Source organism: Pleurodeles waltl, unplaced genomic scaffold (genome assembly GCF_031143425.1).
Source record: "Pleurodeles waltl isolate 20211129_DDA unplaced genomic scaffold, aPleWal1.hap1.20221129 scaffold_68, whole genome shotgun sequence".
In the NCBI taxonomy this organism is placed as follows: domain Eukaryota; kingdom Metazoa; phylum Chordata; class Amphibia; order Caudata; family Salamandridae; genus Pleurodeles; species Pleurodeles waltl.
In genome coordinates this window covers 2845695-2872087 of record NW_027150389.1, presented here as the reverse complement: position 1 = coordinate 2872087, position 26393 = coordinate 2845695, and the positions used below count along the sequence as shown (strand labels likewise).

Sequence of the window (26393 nt, the reverse complement as noted above, 5' to 3'; positions counted from 1 at the left end):
AACAGGCTAGTGACCAATTTTACCAATTTACATTGGCTTACTGGAACACCCTTATAATTCCCTAGTATATGGTACTGAGGTACCCAGGGTATTGGGGTTCCAGGAGATCCCTATGGGCTGCAGCATTTCTTTTGCCACCCATAGGGAGCTCTGACAATTCTTACACAGGCCTGCCACTGCAGCCTGAGTGAAATAACGTCCACGTTATTTCACAGCCATTTACCACTGCACTTAAGTAACTTATAAGTCACGTATATGTCTAACCTTTACCTGGTAAAGGTTAGGTGCAAAGTTACTTAGTGTGAGGGCACCCTGGCACTAGCCAAGGTGCCCCCACATTGTTCAGGGCAAATTCCCCAGACTTTGTGAGTGCGGGGACACCATTACACGCGTGCACTACACATAGGTAACTACCTATGTGTAGCTTCAAAATGGTAACTCCGAATATGGCCATGTAACATGTCTAGGATCATGGAATTCTGGCATTGGGGAGACAATTCCATGATCCCCCGAGTCTCTAGCTCAGACCCGGGTACTGCCAAACTACCTTTCCCGGGGTTTCACTGCAGCTGCTGCTGCTGCCAACCCCTCAGACAGGTTTCTGCCCTCCTGGGGTCCAGCCAGGCCTGGCCCAGGAAGGCAGAACAAAGGACTTCCTCAGAGAGAGGGTGTTACACCCTCTCCCTTTGGAAAAAGGTGTCAGGGCTGGGGAGGAGTAGCCTCCCCCAGCCTCTGGAAATGCTTTCATGGGCACAGATGGTGCCCATCTCTGCATAAGCCAGTCTGCACCTGTTCAGGGATCCCTCAGCCCTGCTCTGGCGCGAAACTGGACAAAGGAAAGGGGAGTGACCACTCCCCTGACCTGCACCTCCCCTGGGAGGTGCCCAGAGCTCCTCCAGTGTGCTCCAGACCTCTGCCATCTTGGAAACAGAGGTGCTGCTGGCACACTGGACTGCTCTGAGTGGCCAGTGCCAGCAGGTGATGTCAGAGACTCCTTCTGATAGGCTCCTTCAGGTGTTGCTAGCCTATCCTCTCTCCTAAGTAGCCAAACCTCCTTTTCTGGCTATTTAGGGTCTCTGCTTTGGGGAGTTCCTTAGATAACGAATGCAAGAGCTCATCAGAGTTCCTCTGCATCTCTCTCTTCACCTTCTGCCAAGGAATCGACTGCTGACCGCGCTGGAAGCCTGCAAAACTGCAACAAAGTAGCAAAGACGACTACTGCAACATTGTGACGCTGATACTGCTGCCTTCTCGACTGTTTTCCTGGTGGTGCATGCTGTGGGGGTAGTCTGCCTCCTCTCAGCACTAGAAGCTCCGAAGAAATCTCCCGTGGGTCGACGGAATCTTCCCCCTGCAACCGCAGGCACCAAAGAACTGCATCACCGGTCCTCTGGGTCTCCTCTCAGCACGACGAGCGAGGTCCCTTGAACTCAGCAACTCTGTCCAAGTGACTCCCACATTCCAGTGACTCTTCAGTACAAGTTTGGTGGAGGTAAGTCCTTGCCTCCCCACGCTAGACTGCAATGCAGGGAACCGCGTTTTTTGCAGCTACCCCGGCTCCTGTGCACTCTCCGAGGATTTCCTTTGTGCACAGCCAAGCCTGGGTCCCCGGCACTCTAACCTGCATTGCACAACCTCCTGATTTGTCCTCCGGCGTCGTGGGACTCTCTTGTGCAACTTCGGGTGAGCAACGATTCACTCCACTTCGTAGTGCCTGTTCCGGCACTTCTGAGGGTGCTGCTTGCTTCTGAGTGGGCTCTTTGTCTTGCTGGACGCCCCCTCTGTCGCCTCACGCAATTGGCGACATCCTGGTCCCTCCTGGGCCACAGCAGCATCCAAAAACCCTAACCACGAGCTTTGCAGCTAGCAAGGCTTGTTTGCTGACTTTCTGCGAGAAAACACTTCTGCACGACTCTTCACGACGTGGGACATCCATCCTCCAAAGGGGAAGTTTCTAGCCCTTGTCGTTCTTCTACCATCCGGTGGCAGCTTCTTTGCACCCATAGCTGGCATTTCCTGGGCATCTGCCCACTCCCGACTTGATCGTGACTTTTGGACTTGGTCTCCTTGTTCCACAGGGACTTGTTCCCCCTCGTCTGGAAATCTATCGTTGTTGCATTGCTGGTGTTGGTCTTTCCTGCAGAATTCCCCTATCACGACTTCTGTGCTCTTTGGGGAACTTATGTGCACTTTGCACCCTCTTTTCAGGGTCTTGGTGTGGGCTATTTTCCTAACCCTCACTGTTTCTTTACAGTCCCAGCTACCCTCTACAAGGTCACAACGGTTTGGGGTCCATTCGTGGTTCGCATTCCACTTCAAGAGTATATGGTTTGTGTTGCCCCTCTCCCTATGTGCCCCATTTGCATTCTATTGTGACTATACATTGTTTGCACTGTTTTCTATTGCTATTACTGCATATTTTGGTATTGTGTACATAAATCTTTTGTATATTTGCTATCCTCATACTGAGGGTACTCACTGAGATACAGTGGCATATTGTCATAAAAATGAAGTACCTTTATTTTTAGTATATCTGTGTATTGTGTTTTCTTATGATATTGTGCAAGTGACACTAGCGGTACTGTAGGAGCTTCACTCGTCTCCTAGTTCAGCCTAAGCTGCTCTGCTAAGCTACCTTTTCTATCAGCCTAAGCTGCTAGACACCCCTCTACACTAATAAGGGATACCTGGGCCTGGTGCAAGGTGTAAGTACCCGTTGGTACTCACTACAAGCCAGTCCAGCCTCCTACATTGGATTTGCAGCGGTGGGATAAGTACTTTGCAACTACTTACCACTTTTGTCATTGTACTTTTCATAAGAGAAAAATATACAGAACAAGTTCAGTGTATGTACACCTAACCAAAAAGTTTTGCTTTTCTTCTCTCACTTCTTTGCTAAGTGCTGAAAAGTACCTCTAAACTTTCAAAAAGTTCTTAAAAAGTTTTAAAAGTTATTTTTCTGTTCTTTAAAAAGTTCTAAAAACTTTTTCTTTCTTTTTCTGTCCCTTAAACACTTTCTAAAATGTCTGGTACAGGCCAAACTGTTGATCTGTCCAAACTTGCTTATGATCACCTTAGCTGGGAAGGAGCAAGGAGTATCTGCATAGAAAGAGGTTTAGGGGTAGGGAAGAATCCCTCTAGAGAACTGTTGGTTAATATGCTCATTGAACAAGATAAGACCAGAGGTGGCACTTCTGTTGATAAATTAGCTGATGGTTCCCAATCTGACCCTGGGGCACCCCTAGCAAAGGATTTAGAAGGGAACCTTCCCAACCTGCCCATTAGCAGACCACCTAGCATAGCTGGTACTGATGTGATTTTACACCACAGTAATAGTGTTACCTCACATCACAGTAAGAGTGTTTCTTCTCATCATAGTAGGAGTGTTACTTCTGTTAGCCAGGTTGTTAGAGTTCCATCTGTTAGGGCCAGGTCTCCCTCTGTTCATTCTCACTATACTTCTGTTTCAAGACATGCCTCACCCACCCACCCTGATGACAGAGTGTTAGAAAGGGAGCTCAATAGATTGAGAGTGGAACAATCCAGGCTGAAGCTCAAGAAGCAACAGCTGGATTTAGATAGGCAGTCCTTGGAGATAGAAAGAGAAAGACAGAAAATAGGGTTAGAAACCCATGGTGGCAGCAGCAGTATTCCAAATAGTCATCCTGCAAAAGAGTATAATTCTAGGAATCTGCACAAGATAGTTCCCCCTTACAAGGAGGGGGATGACATTAACAAGTGGTTTGCTGCACTTGAGAGGGCCTGTGTTGTACAGGAGGTCCCTTAAAGGCAGTGGGCTGCTATCCTATGGCTATCTTTCAGTAGAAAGGGTAGGGATAGGCTCCTTACTGTAAAGGAAAGTGATGCCAATAAATTTGCAGTTCTTAAGAATGCACTCCTTGATGGTTATGGCTTAAACACTGAACAGTACAGGATGAAGTTCAGAGAAACCAAAAAGGAGTCTTCACAAGACTGGGTAGACTTTGTTGACCATTCAGTGAAGGCCTGGGAGGGGTGGTTACATGGCAGTAAAGTTTCTGACTATGAAAGCCTGTATAACTTAATTCTGAGAGAGCATATTCTTAATAATTGTGTGTCTGATTTGTTACACCAGTACCTGGTAGATTCTGATCTGACCTCTCCCAAAGAATTGGGAAAGAAGGCAGACAAATGGGTCAGAACAAGGGTGAATAGAAAAGTTCATACAGGGGGTGACAAGGATGGCAAGAAAAAGGATGGTAAGTCTTCTGACAAGGGTGGGGACAAATCTAAAAATGAGTCTTCATCAGGCCCACAAAAACACTCTGGTGGGGGTGGTGGGCCCAAATCCTCTTCAAATCAAAACAAAGAAAAGAAACCATGGTGTTATTTATGTAAAATAAAAGGCCATCGGACAACAGATCCCAGTTGTCCAAAGAAAAGCACCCAGCCTCCTACCACTACAACCCCTGCTGCTACACCTAGTGCCCCTAGTAATAGCAGTGGTGGTGGGAGCAAACCTACTAATAGCCAATCCAAGGGAGTAGCTGGGCTCACTTTTGGTAACTTAGTTGGGGTCGGTCTGATTAGGGAGACCACAGAGGCTGTGTTAGTCTCTGAGAGGGCTATTGATTTAGCCACCTTGGTTGCTTGTCCCCTTAACATGGATAAGTACAAGCAACTACCCCTAATAAATGGTGTTGAGGTTCAGGCTTGCAGGGACACAGGTGCCAGTGTTACAATGGTAATAGAGAAACTGGTCCACCCTGAACAACACCTACTTGGTCACCAGTACCAAGTAACCGATGCTCATAACAACACTCTTAGCCACCCCATGGCTGTTGTAAATCTCAACTGGGGGGGGAGGGGGGTTACTGGTCCAAAGAAAGTTGTGGTTGCCTCAGATTTACCTGTAGACTGTCTACTAGGGAACGATTTAGAGACATCAGCTTGGGCAGAAGTGGAGTTGGAGGCTCATGCAGCAATGCTGGGCATTCCAGGGAATATTTTTGCTTTGACCAGGGCTCAGGCCAAAAAGCAAAAAGGACAGGGTGACTTGGATCCTGGAAGAATGGACCAAGTGCTCCCTAAAGCTAGGGTTAGTAAAGGTAAAACACTACCTACTATCCCTCCCTCTACAATGGATTCTACTTTTGAGGAAGAAGAATTTCCACCCTGTGCAGAACCTATACCAGAGGAGCTGGAAGCAGACACTGCTGAGCTTTTGGGTGAAGGGGGGCCTGTCAGGGAGGAGCTGAGTGTGGCACAGCATACCTGTCCCACACTAGAGGGTCTAAGACAGCAAGCTGTCAAACAAGCAAATGGGGATGTCAGTGACTCTCACAGAGTTTACTGGGAGGATAACTTTTTGTACACTGAAGCAAGGGATGTAAAAACCTGGAGCTGCCAGGAGATTGGTGATTCCTAAGGAGTACAGAAAGTTCCTCCTAACTCTAGCCCACGACATTCCCTTAGCTGGACATTTGGGGCAAATAAAAACTTGGGGCAGGCTTATTCCCTTGTTTCATTGGCCTAGAATGTCAGAGGACACAAAGGAATTGTGTAAGTCCTGTGAAACCTGTCAAGCCAGTGGCAAGACAGGTGGCACTCCAAAGGCAGCCCTTATTCTACTGCCTGTGGTTGGGGTTCCCTTTGAAAGGGTAGGGGTTGACATAGTTGGCCCCCTTGACCCTCCTACTGCTTCAGGCAATAGGTTTATCTTGGTGGTAGTGGACCATGCCACCAGATATCCTGAAGCAATTCCTCTAAGGACCACTACAGCTCCTGCAGTGGCAAAGGCCCTCCTGGGAATATTTTCCAGGGTGGGCTTCCCAAAAGAGGTGGTATCAGACAGGGGAAGTAATTTCATGTCTGCTTACTTAAAGGCCATGTGGAAGGAATGTGGTGTGACATACAAGTTCACCACACCCTATCATCCACAAACAAATGGACTGGTGGAGGGATTTAACAAAACTCTCAAAGGTATAATAATGGGACTCCCTGAAAAACTCTGCAGGAGATGGGATATCCTGTTACCTTGCCTCCTTTGCTTACAGGGAGGTACCCCAAAAAGGAGTGGGCTTCAGCCCCTTTGAACTCCTATTTGGACACCCTGTGAGAGGTCCCCTAACACTTGTGAAGGAGGGTTGGGAACAACCTTTAAAAGCTCCAAAGCAAGACATAGTGGACTATGTACTTGGCCTCAGATCTAGGATGGCTGAGTACATGAAAAAGGCCAGTAAAAACCTTCAGGCCAGCCAAGAGCTCCAGAAGCAATGGCATGACCAGAAGGCTGTTTTGGTTCAGTACCAACCAGGGCAGAAAGTGTGGGTCTTGGAGCCTGTGGCCCAAAGAGCACTCCAAGACAAATGGAGTGGAACCCACATAATTGTTGAAAAGAAGGGTGAAGTCACCTACTTAGTTGACTTAGGCACTGCCAGGAGTCCACTTAGGGTGCTCCATGTCAACCGCCTGAAACCCTACTATGACAGGGCTGATCTCAGCCTGATCATGGCAACAGATGATGGCCAGGAAGAAGAGAGTGACCCTCTCCCTGATCGCTTCTCTTCCACAGAACAAGATGCTCTAGTGGAAGGTGTAGTACTAGCAGATTGTCTTACTGCTGAGCAGAAAGACCACTGCATAAATCTCCTGAATCAGTTTTCTGAACTCTTCTCTACTGTGCCAGGCACCACTTCTTGGTGTGAGCACACTATAGATACTGGAGACAGCTTGCCTGTCCAATGTAAGATCTATAGGCATCCTGACCATGTCAGAGACTGCATAAAGCAAGAGGTACAGAAAATGCTTGAACTGGGAGTGGTTGAGCACTCTGAAAGTCCATGGGCATCTCCTGTGGTACTTGTACCAAAACCTCATTCCAAAGATGGTAAAAGGGAAATGAGATTTTGTGTAGACTACAGAGGTCTCAACCAGGTAACCAAAACTGATGCTCACCCTATACCCAGGGCAGATGAGCTAATAGATACACTGGCATCTGCCAAGTATCTAAGCACTTTTGATTTGACTGCAGGGTATTGGCAGATCAAGTTATCAGAAGATGCAAAAGCAAAAACTGCATTTTCAACCATTGGAGGCCATTACCAATTCACAGTAATGCCTTTTGGATTGAAAAATGCACCTGCCACTTTTCAGAGGTTGGCGAACACAGTCCTGCAAGGGCTGGAAGCTTTTAGTGCAGCATATCTAGATGATATAGCTGTCTTTAGCTCCAGCTGGGATGATCACCTGGTCCACCTATGGAAAGTTTTGGAGGCCCTGCAAAAGGCAGGCCTCACTATCAAGGCTTCAAAGTGCCAGATAGGGCAGGGGAAAGTGGTTTATCTGGGACACCTGGTAGGTGGAGAACAGATTGCACCACTTCAGGGGAAAATCCAAACTATTATAGATTGGGTTCCTCCTACAACTCAGTCTCAGGTGAGAGCCTTTTTAGGCCTCACTGGGTACTACAGGAGGTTCATAAAGAACTATGGCTCCATTGCAGCCCCTCTTAATGACCTCACATCTAAGAAAATGCCTAAAAAAGGTATTATGGACAGCAAACTGTCAGAAAGCTTTTGAGGAGCTGAAGCAGGCCATGTGCTCTGCACCTGTCCTGAAAAGCCCCTGTTACTCCAAAAAATGAATTGTCCAAACTGATGCATCTGAATTAGGGGTAGGGGCAGTCTTATCACAACTTAATTCTGAGGGCCAGGATCAACCTGTTGCTTTTATCAGCAGGAGGTTGACCCCTAGAGAAAAGCGTTGGTCTGCCATAGAGAGGGAGGCCTTTGCTGTGGTCTGGGCACTGAAGAAGTTGAGGCCATACCTGTTTGGCACTCAGTTCATTGTTCAGACAGACCACAAACCTCTACTTTGGCTAAAACAAATGAAAGGTGAAAACCCTAAATTGTTGAGGTGGTCCATATCCCTACAGGGAATGGACTATACAGTGGAACATAGACCTGGGAGTACCCACTCCAATGCAGATGGACTCTCCAGATATTTCCACTTAGACAATAAAGACTCATCAGGTCATGGCTAGTCTTATTGTCCTTCGTTTGGGGGGGGGGGTTGTGTAGGAAACTACAATCTTGCCTGGCATGTTACCCCCATATTTCACTGAATATATGTTGTTTTAGTTGTATGTGTCACTGGGACCCTGCCAGTCAGGGCCCCAGTGCTCATAAGTGTGCCCTGTATGTGTTACCTGTGTTATGACTAACTGTCTCACTGAGGCTCTGCTATCCAGAACCTCAGTGGTTATGCTCTCTCATTTCTTTCCAAATTGTCACTAACAGGCTTGTGACCAATTTCACCAATTTACATTGGCATACTGGAACACCCTAATAATTCCCTAGTATATGGTACTGAGGTACCCAGGGTATTGGGGTTCCAGGAGATCCCTATGGGCTGCCGCATTTCTTGTGCCACCCATTGGGAGATCTGACAATTCTTACACAGGCCTGCCAGTGCAGCATGAGTGAAATAAAGTCCACGTTATTTCACAGCCATTTACCACTGCAGTTAAGTAACTTATAAGTCACCTATATGTCTAACCTTTACCTGGTAAAGGTTGGGTGCTAAGTTACTTAGTGTGTGGGCACCCTGGCACTTGCCAAGGTGCTCCCACATCGTTCAGGGCAAATTCCCCAGACTTTGTGAGCGCAGGGACACCATTACTCGCTTGCGCTATACATAGGTCACTACTTATGTATAGCGTCACAATGGTAACTCCGAACATGGCCATGTAACATGTCTAAGATCATGGAATTGTCCCCCCAATACCAGCTCTAGCACAGAACCCGGGTACTGCCAATCTGCCTTTCAGGGGTTTCTACTGCAGCTGCTGCCAACCCTCAGACAGGTTTCTGCTCTCCTGGGGTCGAGGCAGCCCTGGCCCAGGAAGGCAGAACAAAGGATTTCCTCTGAGAGAGGGTGTTACACCTTCTCCCTTTAGAAATAGGTGTGAAGGGCTGGGGAGGAGTAGCCTTCCCCAGCCTCTGGAAATGCTTTGATGGGCACAGATGGTGCCCATCTCTGCTTAAGCCAGTCTACACCGGTTCGGGGATCCCCCAGCCCTGCTCTGGTGCGAAACTGGACAAAGAAAAGGGGAGTGACCACTCCCCTGATCTGCACCTCCCAGGGGAGGTGTCCAGAGCTCCTCCAGTGTGTCCAATACTTCTGCCATCTTGGAAACAGAGGTGTCTGTGGCACACTGGACTGCTCTGAGTGGCCAGTGCCAGCAGGTGACGTCAGAGGCTCCTTCTGATAGGCTCTTACCTTTCTTAGTAGCCAATCCTCCTTCCTAGGTAGCCAAACCTCCTTTTCTGGCTATCTAGGGTCTCTGCTTTGGGGATCTCACCAGATAACAAATGCAAGAGCTCATCAGAGTTCCTCTGCATCTTCCTCTTCACCTTCTGCCAAAGGATCGACCGCTGACTGCTCAGGACGCCTGCGAAACCACAACAAAGTAGAAAGACGACTACTAGCAACCTTGTATCGCTTTATCCTGCCGGCTTTCTCGACAGTTTCCAGGTGGTGCATTCTCTGGGGGTAGCCTGCCTCCTCTCTGCACCAGGAGCTCTGAAGAAATCTCCCGTGGGTCGACGGACTCTTCCCCCTGCAACCGCAGGCACCAAAAGACTGCATCACCGGTCCTCTGGGTGCCCTCTCAGCACGACGAACATGGTCCTTGGAACTCAGCAACTCTGTCCAAGTGACTCTCAGTGTCCAGTCACTCTTCAGTCCAAGTTTGGTGGAGGTAAGTCCTTGCCTCCCTACGCTAGACGGCAAAGCTGTGTACCTCATGATTTGCAGCTACTCCGGCTCCTGTGTACTGTTCCAGGATTTTCTTTGTGCACAGAAAAGCCTGGGTCCCCAACACTCCTTCCTGTAGAGCACAACCTTCTGAGTTGTCCTCCGGCATCGTGGCACTCCCTTTTGTGACTTCGCATGGACTCCGGTTTACTTTACTTCCAAGTGCCTGTTGGGGTACTTCTGCGGGTGCTGCCTGCTTCTGTGAGTACTCTCTGAGTTGCTGAGCGCCCCCTCTGTGTTCTTCTCCAAGTGGCGACATCCTGTTTCCTCCTGGGCCCCTGTTGCTTCCATAAATCTCTACTGGACCCTTGCAGCTAGCAAGGCTTGTTTGCGGTCTTTCTGTGTGGGAACAACTCTGCAAGCTTTATCGCGACGTGGGACATCCTTCTTCCAAAGGAGAAGTTCCTAGTCCTCTTCTTTCTTGCAGCACTCCAAGCTTCTTCCAACTGGTGGCAGCTTCCTTGCACCTTCAGCTGGCATTTCCTGGGCTCCTGCCCCCTCTCGACACTGTCGTGACTAGTTTACTTGGTCCCTTGTCTTACAGGTACTCAGGTCCGGAAATCCGTTGTCCGTGCTATGCTGGTGTGTGTTCTTCCTGCAGAATCCCCCTATCACGACTTCTGTGCTCTCTGGTGGTAGTAGGTGCACTTTACTCCTACTTGTCAGAGTCTTGGTGTGGGGTACTTTTCTAACCCTCACTGTTTTCTTACAGTCCCAGCGACCCTCTACAAGCTCACATAGGTCTGGGGTCCATTCGTTGTTCGCATTCCACTTTTGGAGTATATGGTTTATGTTGCCCCTATACCTATGTGCTCCAATTGCAACACTGTTTGTATTACTTTTTCTGCTATTACTTACCTAATTTTGGTTAAACTTGTTTATATATACTACCTTCTTACTGAGGGTACTCACTGAGATACTTTTGTCATATTGTCATAAAAATAAAGTACCTTTATTTTTAGTGACTCTGTGTACTGCGTTTTCTTATGAAATTGTGCATATGATATAAGTGGTATAATAGGAGCTTTACATGTCTCCGAGTTCAGCCTAAGCTGCTTTGCCATAGCTACCTTCTATCAGCCCAAGCTGCTAGAAACACCTCTTCTACACTAATAAGGGATAACTGGACCTGGCACAAGGTGTAAGTACCTCTGGTACCCACTACGAGCCAGGCCAGCCTCCTACAGTGAGCATCAGTTTTGGTTACCTGATTGAGCCCTCTGTAATCTACACAACACCTCATCTCTCTCTTTCCATCTTTGGTGTGAGGTTTTGGTACAAGCACAACTGGGCTAGCACAGGGACTTTCAGAAGGTTTAATCACCCCTAAATCCAACATTTTCTGCACCTCTTGTTCGATGCAGTCTCTGACATGGTCAGGTTGCCTATACATTTTACTTTTGACAGGCAGGCTGTCTCCAGTGTCAATTGTGTGTTCACTCCAGGATGTTGTACCTGGTACAAGTGAAAAGATGTCTGAAAATTGGCTTAGGAGATTGATGAAGTTGTCTTTCTGTTCTTCAGTCAGACAGTCTGTTAAAACTACTCCCTCCACAAAGGCATCTGCTTCAGTGGTGGAGAAGAGATCAGGGAGAAGGTCACTCTCTTCTTCCTGTCCCTCATCTGTTGCCATGAGCAGGGTGAGATCAGGCCTGTCATAGAAGGGGTTTGAGGCGGTTGACATGAATCACCCTAAGGGGACTCCTGGCAGTGCCCAGTTCTACCAAATAGGTAACCTCACCCTTCTTCTCAACAATTAGATGGTGTCCACTCCATTTGTCTTGGAGTGCTTTTGGGGCCACAGGCTCCAATACCCACACCTTCTGTCCTGGTTGGTACTGGATCAGGACAGCCTTCTGGGGATGCCATTGCTTTTGTAGCTCCTGGCTGGCCTGAAGGTTTTTACTGGCCTTTTTCATATACTGAGTGTAGGAGGCTGGACTGGCTTGTAGTGAGTACCAGGTGGTACTTGCACCTTGCACCAGGCCCAGTTTGAAAGACAGAAAAAAAAACTTTTAAAACTTTTTTAAAACTTTTTGAAAGTTTAGAGGTACTTTTCAGCACTTTAGAAAGAAGTGAAAAGAGGAAATGCAAAACTTTTTAGTTATGTGTACACACACTGAACTTGTTTTGTATATTTTTCTCTTATGAAACGTACAATGACAAAAGTGGTAAGTAGTCTCAAAGCACTTATCCCACCGCTGCACAACCAATGTAGGAGGCTGGACTGGCTTGTAATGAGTACCAAGGGGTACTTACACCTTGCACCAGGCCCAGGTATCCCTTATTAGTGTATAGGGTGTCTAGCAGCATAGGCTGATAGATAATGGTAGCTTAGCAGAGCAGCTTAGGCTGAACTAGGAGACAAGTGAAGCTCCTACAGTACCACTAGTGTCACTTGCACAATATCATAAGAAAAAACAATACACAGATATACTAAAGATAAAGGTACTTTATTTTTATGACAATATGTCAAAGTATCTCAGTGAGTACCCTCAGTATAAGGATAGCAATTATACACAAGTTATATGTACACAATACCAAAAATATGCAGTATAGTCTTAGAAAACAGTGCAAACAATGTATAGTTAAAATAGGATGCAATGGGGACACATAGGGATAGGGGCAACACAAACCATATACTCCAAAAGTGGAATGCGAACCACAAATGGACCCCAAACCTATGTGACCTTGTAGAGGGTCGCTGGGACTATTAGAAAATAGTAAGGGTTAGAAAAATAGCCCACCCCAAGACCCTGAAAAGTGAGTGCAAAGTGCACTAAAGTTCCCCAAAGGACAAAGAAGTCGTGATAGGGGAATTCTGCAGGAAAGACACAAACCAGCAATGCAACAACAATGGATTTCCAAACGAGGGTACCTGTGGAACAAGGGGACCAAGTCCAAAAGTCACAAGCAAATCGGAGATGGGCAGATGCCCAAGAAATACCAACGGTGGATGCAAGGAAGCTGCTACTGGACAGTAGAAACTTAGGATTCTGCAGGAACGACAAGGGCTAGATACTTCCCCTTTAGAGGATGGATCCCCCATGCCGTGGAGAGTCGTGCAAAAGTGTTTTACTGTGGAAATACAGCCAACAAGCCTTGCTAGCTGCAAATCGTGTGGTAAGGGTTTTTGCGTGCTGCTGTGGCCCAGGAAGGACCAGGATGTCACCATTTGCGTCTGGGGACTGAGGGGGCGTCGAGCAAGACAAGGAGCCCTCTCAGAAGCAGGCAGCACATGCAGAAGTGCTGGAACAGGCACTTTGAAGAAGAGTGAAACGGTGCTCACCCAAAGTTGTACAAAGGAGTCCCACGCCGCCGGAGGACAACTTAGAAAGTCGTGCAATGCAGGTTAGAGTGCTGTGGACCCAGGATTGGCTGTGCACAAAGGATTCCCACCGGAAGTGCACGGAAGCCGGAACAGTTGCAAAAGTCACGGTTCCCAGCAATGCAGTCTGGCGTGGGGAGGCAAGGACTTACCTCCACCAAACTTGGACTGAAGAGTCACTGGACTGTGGGAGTCACTTGGACAGAGTTGCTGGAATCAAGGGACCTTGCTCGACGTGCTGAGAGGAGACCCAGCGTACCGGTAATGCAGTTCTTGGTGCCTGCAGTAGCAGGGGAAAGATTCCGTCGACCCACGGGAGATTTCTTCGGAGCTTCTAGTGCAGAGAGGAGGCAGACTACCCCCACAGCATGCACCACCAGGAAAACAGTCGAGAAGGCGGCAGGATCAGCGTTACAGAGTTGCAGTAGTCGTCTTTGCTACTATGTTGCAGTTTTGCAGGCTTCCAGCGCGGTCAGCAGTCGATTCCTTGGCAGAAGGTGAAGAGAGAGATGCAGAGGAACTCTGATGAGCTCTTGCATTCGTTATCTAAGGAATCCCAAGAGACAGAGACCCTAAATAGCCAGAAAAGAGGGTTTGGCTACCTAGGAGAGAGGATAGGCTAGCAACACCTGCAGGAGCCTATCAGAAGGAGTCTCTGACGTCACCTGGTGGCACTGGCCACTCAGAGCATTCCAGTGTGCCAGCAGCACCTCTTTTTCCAAGATGGCAGAGGTCTGGAGCACACTGGAGGAGCTCTGGACACCTCCCAGGGGAGGTGCAGGTCAGGGGAGTGGTCACTCCCCTTTCCTTTGTCCAGTTTCGCGCCAGAGCAGGGCTAAGGGGTCCCTGAACCGGTGTAGACTGGCTTATGCAGAATTGGGCACAAATGTGCCCATAAAAGCATTTCCAGAGGCTGGGGGAGGCTACTCCTCCCCTGACTTCACACCATTTGTCAAAGGGAGAGGGTGTAACACCCTCTCTCAGAGGAAGTCCTTTGTTCTGCCATCCTGGGACAAGCCTGGCTTGACCCCAGGAGGGCAGAAACCTGTCTGAGGGGTTGGCAGCAGCAGCTGCAGTGAAACCCCAGAAAAGGCAGTTTGGCAGTACCCGGGTCTGAGCTACAGACCCGTGGGATCATGGGATTGTACCAACAATGCCAGGATGGCATAGAGGGGGCAATTCCATGATCTTAGACATGTTACACGGCCATATTCGGAGTTACCATTGTGAAGCTACACATAGGTAGTGACCTATGTGTAGTGCACGCATGTAATGGTGTCCCCGCACTCACAAAGTCCGGGGAATTGGCCCTGAACAATCTGGGGGCACCTTGGCTAGTGCTAGGGTGCCCTCACACTAAGTAACTTTGCACCTAACCTTTACCAGGTAAAGGTTAGACATATAGGTGACTTATAAGTTACATAAGTGCAGTGAAAATGGCTGTGAAATAATGTGTGCATTATTTCACCCAGGCTGCAGTGGCAGGCCTGTGTAAGAATTGTCAGAGCTCCCTATGGGTGGCAATAGAAATGCTGCAGCCCATAGGGATCTCCTGGAACCCCAATACCCTGGGTACCTTAGTACCATATACTAGGGAATTATAAGGGTGTTCCAGTATGCCAATGTGAATTGGTAAAATTGGTCACTAGCCTATTAGTGACAATTTGGGATGAAATGAGAGAGCATAACCACTGAGGTTCTGGTTAGCAGAGCCTCAGTGAGACAGTTAGGCACCACACAGGGAACACATACATATAGGCCACAAACTTATGAGCACTGGGGTCCTGACTAGCAGGGTCCCAGTGACACATAACAAACATACTGAAAACATAGGGTTTTCACTATGAGCACTGGGCCCTGGCTAGCAGGATCCCAGTGAGACAGTGAAAACACCCTGACATACACTCACAAACAGTCCAAAAGTGGGGGTAACAAGGCTAGAAAGAGGCTACTTTCTCACACACTGCCATTCTGGATCTTAGGCCAAGTACATAGTCTACCATGTCCTATTGAGGAGCTTTTAAAGGTTGTTCCCAACCCTCCTTCACAAGAGTAAGTACACCTCTTACAGGGTGCCCAAAGAGGAGTTCAAAGGGGCTGAAGACCACTGCTTTCTGGGGTACTTCCCTGTAAACAAAAAGGAGGCAAGGTAACAGGACATCCCATCTCCTCCCGCGTTTTTCAGGGAGTCCCATTATCATACCTTTGAGAGTTTTATTAAACCTCTCAACCAGACCATTTGGTTGTGGATAGTAAGGTGTGGTGAACTTGTGGGTTATACCACACTCCTTCCACATTGCTTTTAGGTATGCAGACATGAAGTTGCTACCTCTGTCTGACACCACCTCTTTAGGAAAACCCACCCTGGAAAAGATTCCCAGGAGGGCTTTTGCCACTGCAGGAGCTGTAGTGGTCCTTAAAGGTATGGCTTCAGGATATATTGGGGCATAGTCCACTACCACCAAGATAAATCTATTGCATGAAGCAGTAGGAGGGTCAAGGGGGCCAACTATGTCAACCCCTACCCTTTCAAAGGGCACCCCAACCACTGGAAGTGGGATTAAAGAGGCCTTTGGAGTGCCACCAGTCTTGCCACTGGCTTGGCAGGTCACACAAGACTTGCAAAAATATTTGGTGTCCTTTGACATATGAGGCCAGTGAAACAAGGGGACACGTTTTTTCCAAGTTTTCGTCTGGCCCAAATGCCCAGCCAAAGGAATGTCATGTGCTAGGGTGAGAAGAAACTCTTTGTACTGCAGGGGAATGACCAATCTCGTGGCAGCTCCAGGTTTTGGGCCCTTTGTGTCAACATCAGGGCAGTGCACGCTCTACGGGCGACTAGAATGCAAAAACCTAGCAATTTCAAGCTAACATCATTTATGCATTGTGCTGATATGCTGTTGTTTAACCTTTTGCATTGCAGAGTTTAATCCTGAAGACTTATGTTCAGCGTGCATATAAATACTGTTCATATGCAATGTACTGCTGCAGGCTTTCAGACTGTGTCAGGATGTCGTCCCTTTCCAGGGCCTTCTAGAAGCTTTCCCTGCAGCATGCCTGGCTGTGGTTTGTGGGCTGGGCTAGACTCTATAAAAAGGAGCCAGCCCAGTTCCACGTGCTCACTATTCAGAGGTCCCGGTACAGAGCAGCAGCAACTTCCTGAGCTCCTGTTCCGGAGGCCTACTTTGTTCTTCCAGGCCTTTGCCCTTCATCGCTTTGGTGATCCTTGATCAGGGTGGTAAGACGGAGGTCGGGCTGGGCCCCCGATCCCGTTTACGAAGGCCTTCAAGTTCTTGGGCCTAATTTTTCAGGTTGAGCGATTTTACCTTGTGCGTTGTGAATGTGCTCTTGTTTTTTTCTGGCATTTACATGTTGATATTCGAATCAGCAAGATGCACGATTCATTCCTCGTGTTTAACTTTGATATTCATGGTGCGCTACCAATTCTTGGCAGTTACATGGTGGCATTCGAACCGGCAAGACGCGCAATTCATTCCTCGTGTTTTAACTTTGACATTCATTGTGCGCTACCATTTCTTGACAGTTACATGGTGCTACTCGAATCGGCAAGACGCGCAATTGATTTGTTGTGTGCAAATTCATGTTATTCATTGTACGCTACCATTTCCTGACATTCATATGGTGACATTCGAATCGGCCAGAGGCGCGATTCCTTTCCGGTGCTTAGACTCATGTTATTCCTTGTACGCTACCACTTCATGGCATTTACTTGGTGGCCTTCAAATCGGCAAGACGCGCGATTCATTTCTCAAGTCTAACATGTTATTCATTGTGCACAATCATTTCATGATATTTACAACCTTTGTTAAAATCTGCAATGTGCGCAATTCATGTTCCTGCAATTTAAGAAAACTAAAATGCTAGAGCTCATGATGTGTTGTTGTATGTGCATTATAGTCCCTCAAGTACGATGCATATGGTGGTTTAGAAATTCATTCAGATTATTTCCTGATCCTCATGCAAAGGTCCATACTTGAATTTGAAAGTTTTATTTAACCTTTCTTGATTCCCTCACAGGTATCCAGTTATCTTGAAGCCTAGTTACTTAATTCTAGGCTTACGTTGTCCATGTCTTCAGTATGACAATGCTTAGAGTCATAGCCTAGTACTGATTAATATGATATAATCTTGATATTGTGTGTTTAAACCTTTTGCTTCCCACAGGTCTCCTTCCCAGCTGTTCCCTAACTAATCCCCTTTTCCCCACTTGGTCTCTCTTAGACTCTGTGACATTCTAATCAGAGTATTGGAGCTGTCTTGTGGTGGAAGTGTTGGGAACGTGCACAGTCCCCGAGGATATGGTGACTCTGACAGAATAGTGAGCCCACTAATTAATAATCCTCCTGGTTTGTGTATGTTCTCAGCATGGCCACACTGGACCAGGTAGTGGTGTCATCAAAAGATTTGGCACCTAGCCTAGCTGAGAGAGTGAGTCAGTTACAGGATAAGGTAGAGAAGAAGGAACAAAATCCCACAGGTGTGTCTTGGCCAGGTCCTTCTTCTCAGACTTCTGGAGGTAATCCTACAAACATTTCCCTCAATGTTCCCTCAGCCATTCCTTTAGCTCCCCCAGAACGTTTCTCAGACAACCCCTTGAAAATCTTTCCTGGTTCAAGTGGAATTACACTTCACCTGCCGACCACATACTTTCCCTGATGCCCAGCCCAAAGTAGCTTTCTTGTTATCATATCTGTCTGAAGATGCAGCTATCTGGGCTATTCCTCTTGTGCGTAAAGACAGTCCCCTGCTTTACAACTGGGGAAATGTTGTTCATGAGTTTGAACAAGTTTTTGATCGTAGAACTGTAACATTGTCAGCAGATCATGAATTATTAGACTCACGACAAGGAAATCAGGACTTAGGTGGTCATTACAACCCTGCAGATGGTGTAAAAGCGGCGGTAAGACCGGCAACCGGCCGGCGGTAAACAAATTGGAATTGCGACAGTGGTGGAAACCGCCAACAAAGACAGCCACTTTAACGGTCTGACCCCCACGGCGGTACAACCAAACAGCGCAGCTCACTGCCAACAGACAGGCGGGAGACAATGTACCGCCCACAGTATGACAACCTACCAATCTGCCACCTTTTCCGGGGCGGATTCACTGCGGACAAAAACACAGCAGAAACAGGACTTCGAAGGGAAAATGCTCACCTCTACACACCCCACGAGGAATCCGGACGCCATGGAACCAGAGCTGCAGATCCTGCCAGCCCTTATCTTCTTGCTCCTCTACCAGGAGCACGAACGCCGGCGGCGAAGACCAGGGTGAGTACTGCACCTACGACACAGGGGAGGGGGAGGGAAAAAACAGGGACACACACATGCAACACCCCCACCCCCACCCCCACCCTCACCCACCACAACACACACACGAATACAGCATGATACAATACAGTTACACCCCCCCAGAAGAATGCAAAGACAAAAGGAAATGAGTGTAACCATTGTAATATGTGAAAATCCAGTACACAAAAATATACATATATACACTATAAACAAAATATACACCAAGAATAGTAGTCCAGGTAGTGCTCCATTGAAGTCTGTGGAACACTGGGCCCACTCGGTATGGGCGAGGCACGCACAAGATCCCCGACCATGACGGAGAGAACACTGCAGGGGCATCAGATAGCAATGAAACAGGCACTTCAGGGGGAGGGAAAGGGGGGCACCTCAGCTGGTTGAGTGCACGACGCCAAATCCACGAGGGGGCCACATGCCCACTGTTCAATCCTGGGGAGTGCAAAGCCACAGTCTCTCAAGTCTATACAGTGGGTGGTTTGCCCACTGTTCCATCCTGGGGAGTGCAAAGCTACAGTCTCTCAAGTCTCTACAGTGGGTGGGTTGCCCACTGTTCCATCCTGGGGAGTGCAAAGCCACAGTCTCTCAAGTCTCTACAGTGGGTGGGTTGCCCACTGTTCGATCCTGGGGAGTGCAAAGCCACAGTCTCTCAAGTCTCACAAGTGGGTGGTTTTTCCACTGTTCCATCCTGGGGTGTGCAAAGCCACAGTCTCTCAAGTCTCTACAGTGGGTGGGTTTCCCACTGTTCCATCCTGGGGAGTGCAAAGCCACAGTCTCTCAAGTCTCTACAGTGGGTGGGTTGCCCACTGTTCCATCCTGGGGAGTGCAAAGCCACAGCCTCTCAAGTCTATACAGTGGGTGGTTTGCCCACTGTTCCATCCTGGGGAGTGCAAAGCCACAGTCTCTCAAGTGGATAACAGTCTCCACTGGTTCTAGAGGGTGCTTGGTGCCCAGAGTGCTTCATCCTGCCAAGGACTGAGGTAGTGGATGTAAAACTCCACTGATTCTGGGCTTTGTGCCCAGAGTGCTTCATCCTGCCAAGGACTGAGGTAGTGGATGTAAAACTCCACTGGTTCTGGAGGGGGCTTTGTGCCCAGAGTGCTTCATCCTGCTCATGGTGGCCTCAGTAGCGTCAGAGCTTTTGGCGCTCATGGGCCTGCGGTGCTTGTTGCGGAGGCGCCCTGTTCAGCAGTGCTTGTGGCGGCGGTGCCCTGTTTAGCGGTCCTTGTGGCGGCGGTGCCCAGTTCAGCGGTGCTTGTGGCGGCGGTGCCCTGTTCTGCGGTGCTTGTGATGGCGGTGCCCTGTTCAGCGGTGCTTGTAGCGGCAGTGCCCTGTTCAGCTGTGCTTGTGGCGGCGGGCTCCTTTGCAGTAACTCAGCTGCTGGCGGTCCTTCATGGCCCAGCGGGGCTGGTGCTGGCGGTCCTCTCTGGCCCAGCGGGGCTGGTGCTGGAGGTCGTTTCTGGCCCAGCGGGGCTGGTGCTGGCGGTCCTCTCTGGCACAGCGGGGCTTGTGCTGGCGGTCCTCTCTGGCACAGCGGGGCTTGTGCTGGCGGTCCTCTCTGGCACAGCGGGGCTTGTGCTGGCGGTCGTGTCTGGCCCAGTGGGGCTGGTGCTGGCTGTCCTCTCTGGCCCAGCGAGGATGATGGCGGTGGCCTCTTGGCCAGTGGGGCAGGTGCTGGCAGTGGCCTCCTGGGCAGTAGGGCAGGTGATGGCGGTGGCCTCCAGGGCAGTGGGGATGATGGTGGCAGCCTCTTGGCCAGTAGGGCAGGTGCTGGCCTCCTGGGCAGTAGGGCAGGTGCTGGTGGTGGCCTCTTGGGCAGCAGGGTTGATGGCGGTCTTCTCCGCCGTGCTGCTTTTCCCAGACCTGCTGACTTTCTTGTGTCCCTTCCCCAGCTTGGAAGGTGTTGCAGCTGACTCCACACTCCCACCGGGACCCGTGGGAGTGGCTTTGGTGGCTGGAGTCTTCCCCCTCTCCCGCCAGGCACTGGCCAACTTTTGATGATTCACAGGTGGGGGACTGTCCGTGCTGTGGCTCTGTGCCACACTGGCTACCCTGTTGGCCGGTGCACTCCATATTCCGGTGACTACAGGCACCACTGGTCCCGGAGATGTTGTGGCAGAGGTGCAAGGTTGGGACCTGGAGAGTCGGGCCCTAGGAGACAGACGGGGTGGGGGAGGTGTGGGAAAGAGGTCAAAGTTGGACAGGAAAAGTTTTTGGGAGACACTGGGTCGGGTAGCTGGAGGGGGTTAGGGAGTGGAGGAAGAGGTTGTGGTTGTAGGAAGTGTTCGTTTGGTGACTTTGGGTGAAGGTGCATGCGCTGGATGCTGTTGTGAGGTGGATGGCTGTTGGGTGGGTGTGTGCCTGCGTTTGTGTATCTTGGGAGGTGGCGTCACAGACACACTGGGAGAGGACACAGGGGACGTGTGAATGGTAGTGGGGGTGGTGAGTGCACGTGAGCAGGGTATGGTGGTATGTGTGCTGGTGATGGCAGTAGTGGCTGTAGATGTAGTGCATGCAGGTGTGAGTATAGACGAGACTGGGAGGGTGGAGGCACTGCATGTGTGCGATGCTTGCGTGAGTGCCTGTGGGATGTGTGGTGCTTATGTTTGCCAGAGCTTCCCTTGTGTGTTGATGTGTGTGCCTGCGTTTGTGTATCTTGGGAGGTGGCGTCACAGACACACTGGGAGAGGACACAGGGGACGTGTGAATGGTAGTGGGGGTGGTGAGTGCACGTGAGCAGGGTATGGTGGTATGTGTGCTGGTGATGGCAGTAGTGGCTGTAGATGTAGTGCATGCAGGTGTGAGTATAGACGAGACTGGGAGGGTGGAGGCACTGCATGTGTGTGATGCTTGCGTGAGTGCCTGTGGGATGTGTGGTGCTTATGTTTGCCAGAGCTTCCCTTGTGTGTTGATGTGTGTGCATGCTGGTCTGAAGGTGTGCTTGGGATAGTCTGAGGTACAGGGGATTGGGTCTGGGTGGAGGACGTTGGAGGGGGGAGGCTAGAGATAGGTGTAGGAGGCTGGACTGGCTTGTAGTGAGTACCAAGGGGTACTTACACCTTGCACCAGGCCCAGGTATCCCTTATTAGTGTAGAAGGGTGTCTAGCAGCTTAGGCTGATGGAAAAGGTAGCTTAGCAGAGCAGCTTAGGCTGAACTAGGAGACGAGTGAAGCTCCTACAGTACCACTAGTGTCACTTGCACAATATCATAAGAAAACACAATACACAGATATACTAAAAATAAAGGTACTTTATTTTTATGACAATATGCCAAAGTATCTCAGTGAGTACCCTCAGTATGAGGATAGCAAATGTACACAAGATATATGTACACAATACCAAAATATGCAGTAATAGCAGTAGAAAACAGTGCAAACAATGTATAGTCACAATAGAATGCAATGAGGGCACATAGGGAGAGGGGCAACACAAACCATATACTCTAGAAGTGGAATGCGAACCACGAATGGACCCCAAACCTATGTGACCTTGTAGAGGGTCGCTGGGACTGTAAAGAAACAGTGAGGTTTAGAAAAATAGCCCACCCCAAGACCCTGAAAAGTGGGTGAAAAGTGCACCTAAGTTCCCAAAAGAGCACAGAAGACGTGATAGGGGAATTCTGCAGGAAAGACCAACACCAGCAATGCAACAATGATGGATTTCCAGACGAGGGTACCTGTGGAACAAGGGGACCAAGTCCAAAAGTCACGATCAAGTTGGGAGTGGGCAGATGCCCAGGAAATGATAGCTATGGGTGCAAAGAAGCTGCCACTGGATGGTAGAAGCTGAGGATTCTGCAAGAACGACAAGGGCTAGCAACTTCCCCTTTGAAGGATGGATGTCCCACGTCGTGAAGAGTCGTGCAGAAGTGTTTTCCCGCAGAAAGACCGCAAACAAGCCTTGCTAGCTGCAAAGCTCGTGGTTAGGGTTTTTGGATGCTGCTGTGGCCCAGGAGGAACCAGGATGTCGCCAATTGCGTGAGGAGACAGAGGAGGCATCCAGCAAGACAATGAGTCCACTCAGAAGCAAGCAGCACCCGCAGAAGTGCAGGAACAGGCACTATGAAGTGGAGTGAATCAGTGCTCACCCGAAGTTGCACAAGAGAGTCCCACGACGCCGGAGGACAACTCAGGAGGTTGTGCAATGCAGGTTAAAGTGCCGGGGACCCAGGCTTGGCTGTGCACAAAGGAAATCCTCGAAGAGTACACAGGAGCCGGGGTAGCTGCAAAACACGCGATTCCCAGCAATGCAGTCTAGCGTGGGGAGGCAAGGACTTACCTCCACCAAACTTGGACTGAAGAGTCACTGGACTGTGGGAGTCACTTGGACAGAGTTGCTGAGTTCAAGGGACCTCACTCGTCGTGCTGAGAGGAGACCCAGAGGACCGGTGATGCAGTTCTTAGGTGCCTGCGGTTGCAGGGGGAAGATTCCATCGACCCACGGGAGATTTCTTCAGAGCTTCCAGTGCAGAGAGGAGGAAGACTACCCCCACAGCATTCACCACCAGGAAAACAGTCGAGAAGGCGGCAGGATCAGCGTTATAAGGTCGCAGTAGTCGTCGTTGCTACTTTGTTGCAGTTTTGCAGGCTTCCAGCGCGGTCAGCAGTCGATTCCTTGGCAGAAGGTGAAGAGAGAGATGCAGAGGAGCTCTGATGAGCTCTTGCATTCGTTATCTAAGGAATTCCCCAAAGGAGAGACCCTAAATAGCCAGAAAAGGAGGTTTGGCTACTTAGGAGAGAGGATAGGCTAGCAAAACCTGAAGGAGCCTATCAGAAGGAGTCTCTGACGTCACCTGCTGGCACTGGCCACTCAGAGCAGTCCAGTGTGCCAGAAGCACCTCTGTTTCCAAGATGGCAGAGGTCTGGAGCACACTGGAGGAGCTCAGGGCACCAGGGGAGGTGCAGGTCAGGGGAGTGGTCACTCCCCTTTCTTTTGTCCAGTTTCACGCTAGAGCAGGCCTGAGGGATCCCTGAACCGGTGCAGACTGGCTTATGCAGAGATGGGCACCATCTGTGCCCATCAAAGCATTTCCAGAGGCTGGGGGAGGCTACTCCTCCCCAGCCCTGACACCTTTTTCCAAAGGGAGAGGGTGTAACACCCTCTCTCTGAGGAAGTCCTTTGTTCTGCCTTCCTGGGCCAGGCCTGGCTGGACCCCAGGAGGGCAGAAACCTGTCTGAGGGGTTGGCAGCAGCTGCAGTGAAACCCCGGGAAAGGTAGTTTGGCAGTACCCATGTCTGAGCTAGAGACTCGGGGGATCATGGAATTGTCTCCCCAATGCCAGAATGGCATTGGGGTGACAGTTCCATGATCCTAGACATGCTACAAGGCCATGTTCGGAGTTACCATTGTGACGCTATACATATGTTGTGACATTTGTATAGTGCACGCGTGTAATGGTGTCCCCGCACTCACAAAGTCCGGGGAATTTTCCCTGAACAATGTGGGAGCACCTTGGCTAGTGCCAGGGTGCCCACACACTAAGTAACTTAGCACCCAACCTTTACCAGGTAAAGGTTAGACATATAGGTGACTTATAAGTTACTTAAGTGCAGTGGTAAATGGCTGTGAAATAACGTGGACTTTATTTCACTCAGGCTGCACTGGCAGGCCTGTGTAAGAATTGTCTGAGCTCCCTATGGGTGGCAAAAGAAATGCTGCAGCCCATAGGGGTCTCCTGGAACCCCAATACCATGGGTATCTAAGTACCATATACAAGGGGATTATATGGGTGTACCAGTGTGCCAATGAGAATTGGTAAAATTAGTCACTAGCCTGCAGTGACAAATTTAGAAAGCAGAGAGAGCATAAACACTGAGGTTCTGGTTAGCAGAGCCTGAGTGATACAGTTAGTCACCACACAGGGAACACATACAGGACATACTATGAGCACTGGGGTCCTGCCTGGCAGGATCCCAGTGACCCATAGGCTAAAACAAACATACATACAGTGAAAATGGGGGTAACATGCCAGGCAAGATGGTATTTTCCTACACTGCTGAAGTAGGGAAGTGACTCCTTTACTTCAAGGGAGATTTCTTAGTTCTTCTGATGCAGGCTGAAGACAAGCAGTCTTCTGAGGATTCACAACCTGGAAACAGTTGCAGTTGCTGGCAAGAGCTGAAGTTACACTGTTGCAGAAGTCATCTTTGCTTCATTGTTGCAGTTTGTAGAGTTCCTCGATGGTCCAGATGCAGTTCTGTTGGTAGGAAGGTGAAGTAAAGGATGCAGATGATTCCTGCTGGAGTCTTGCAATCCTAATCTGAAGAACAACCCAAGAGAGAGACCAGAAATAGCCATGAAAGGGGGATTGATCAGCTCCACAGGTAAGCACCTATCAGGGGAGGGCTGTGACTTCACCTGCTGGCACTGGCCATTCAGATGCTCCCAGAGTGCCCTGCCAACTTGGAATCAAGATGGCAAAATCCAGACACACTCTGGAGGAGCTCTGAGTCCCACCCCTAGGGTGATGATGGACATGGGATTGGTCACTTCCCTTTCCTTCCTCCATTTTCACGCCAAATGAGGGACTGGGGGCCCCTGAACCAGTGTAGACTGGATTATGCAAGGAGGGCACCATCTGGACCCTTCAAAGCTTTTCCACAAGCTATGGGAAGCCACCCCTCCCATGCCTGTAACACCTATTTACAAAAAGAGAGGGTGTAACACACCTCTCCCAAAGGAAATGCTTTTGTTCTGGCTTCCTGGGCTCAAGCTGCTTGAGCAACAGGAGGGCAGAAATCTATCTGTGATGTGGCAGCAACTGGGGCTGCCTGGAAAACCTCAGAAGGCTATAATGGCAGTACTGGGTGTCGTCTAAGGAGCCCCCGAGTGCATGGAATCATAAAACCAATGCTTACAAATGCCTTGGGGTATGATTCCAACATGTTTGATACCAACCATGGCCATGTTCAGAGTTACCATTGTGAAGCTGTACATAGGTAGAGACCTATGTCCATTGCACACGTAAAATGGCGTTCCCACACTCACGAAGTCTGGGAAAATGGTCCTGGACAACGTGGAGGGGCACCTCTGCTAGTGCAGGGGTGCCCTCACACACAGGTACTCTGCACCGTGCCTTCAAGGTTGGAAGGCCTGACATATAGGCGGCTTATAAGTGACCTGGTGCAGTGTAAATGGCAGTGAAAGGGTGCATGCACCATTTCATAGAAGCTGCAATGGCAGTTTTGTAGAAGCCTTTGTATGGGCTCCCTATGGGTGGCAAAAGAAATTCTGCATCCCATAGGGATCCCTTGGAAACCTAAAGCCCTAGGTACCTAGGTAGCATATACTGTGGATTTATAAGGGAGCACCAGTATGCCAGTTATGAGAGGAATACTGTGTTAGCAGTATCCAACAACCAAATTTAAATGGAGAGAGCATAACTACTGGGGTCCTGATTAGCAGGATCCCAGTAGACACAGTCAAAAACAGGCCAAGAATTGGGGTAACCATGCAAGAAAGAGGCTACTTTCTCACACATGCTTCATGTTGTATTGCTTTTTTTGTATCACTCTATAATTTGTAAAGATTACTTATATTATGATACTGTTACTATAAGTGATATTTCTTATATTATTTTCATCATTACTATGTGAAATTACTTATATTATGATACCGGTATTATAAGTGATGTTACTTATTTTATGATATCGTTACTATAAGTGATATTACTTATACTATGGTACCATTACTATCACTTATATTATGTTACTGTTACTATAAGTGATGTTACTTATATTATGATACCGTTACTATAAGTGATTTTACTTATATTATGATACCATCAATATAAGTGATATTACCTATATTATGATACCATTACTATTTAGTGATATTACTTATATTCTGATACCGTTTGTATAAGTGATATTACTTATTTTATGATACAATTACTAAATGTGATATTAATTATATTATGATACTGTTACTACCAGTGATATT

General features: G+C 48.9%; 1 protein-coding gene across 1 annotated transcript in view; it reads right to left on the bottom strand.

Moving 5' to 3' along the window:
* Window positions 1–26393, bottom strand: part of LOC138279158 (vomeronasal type-2 receptor 26-like) — a 169554-nt gene that overhangs the window by 86781 nt on the left and 56380 nt on the right. The window lies entirely within an intron of this gene.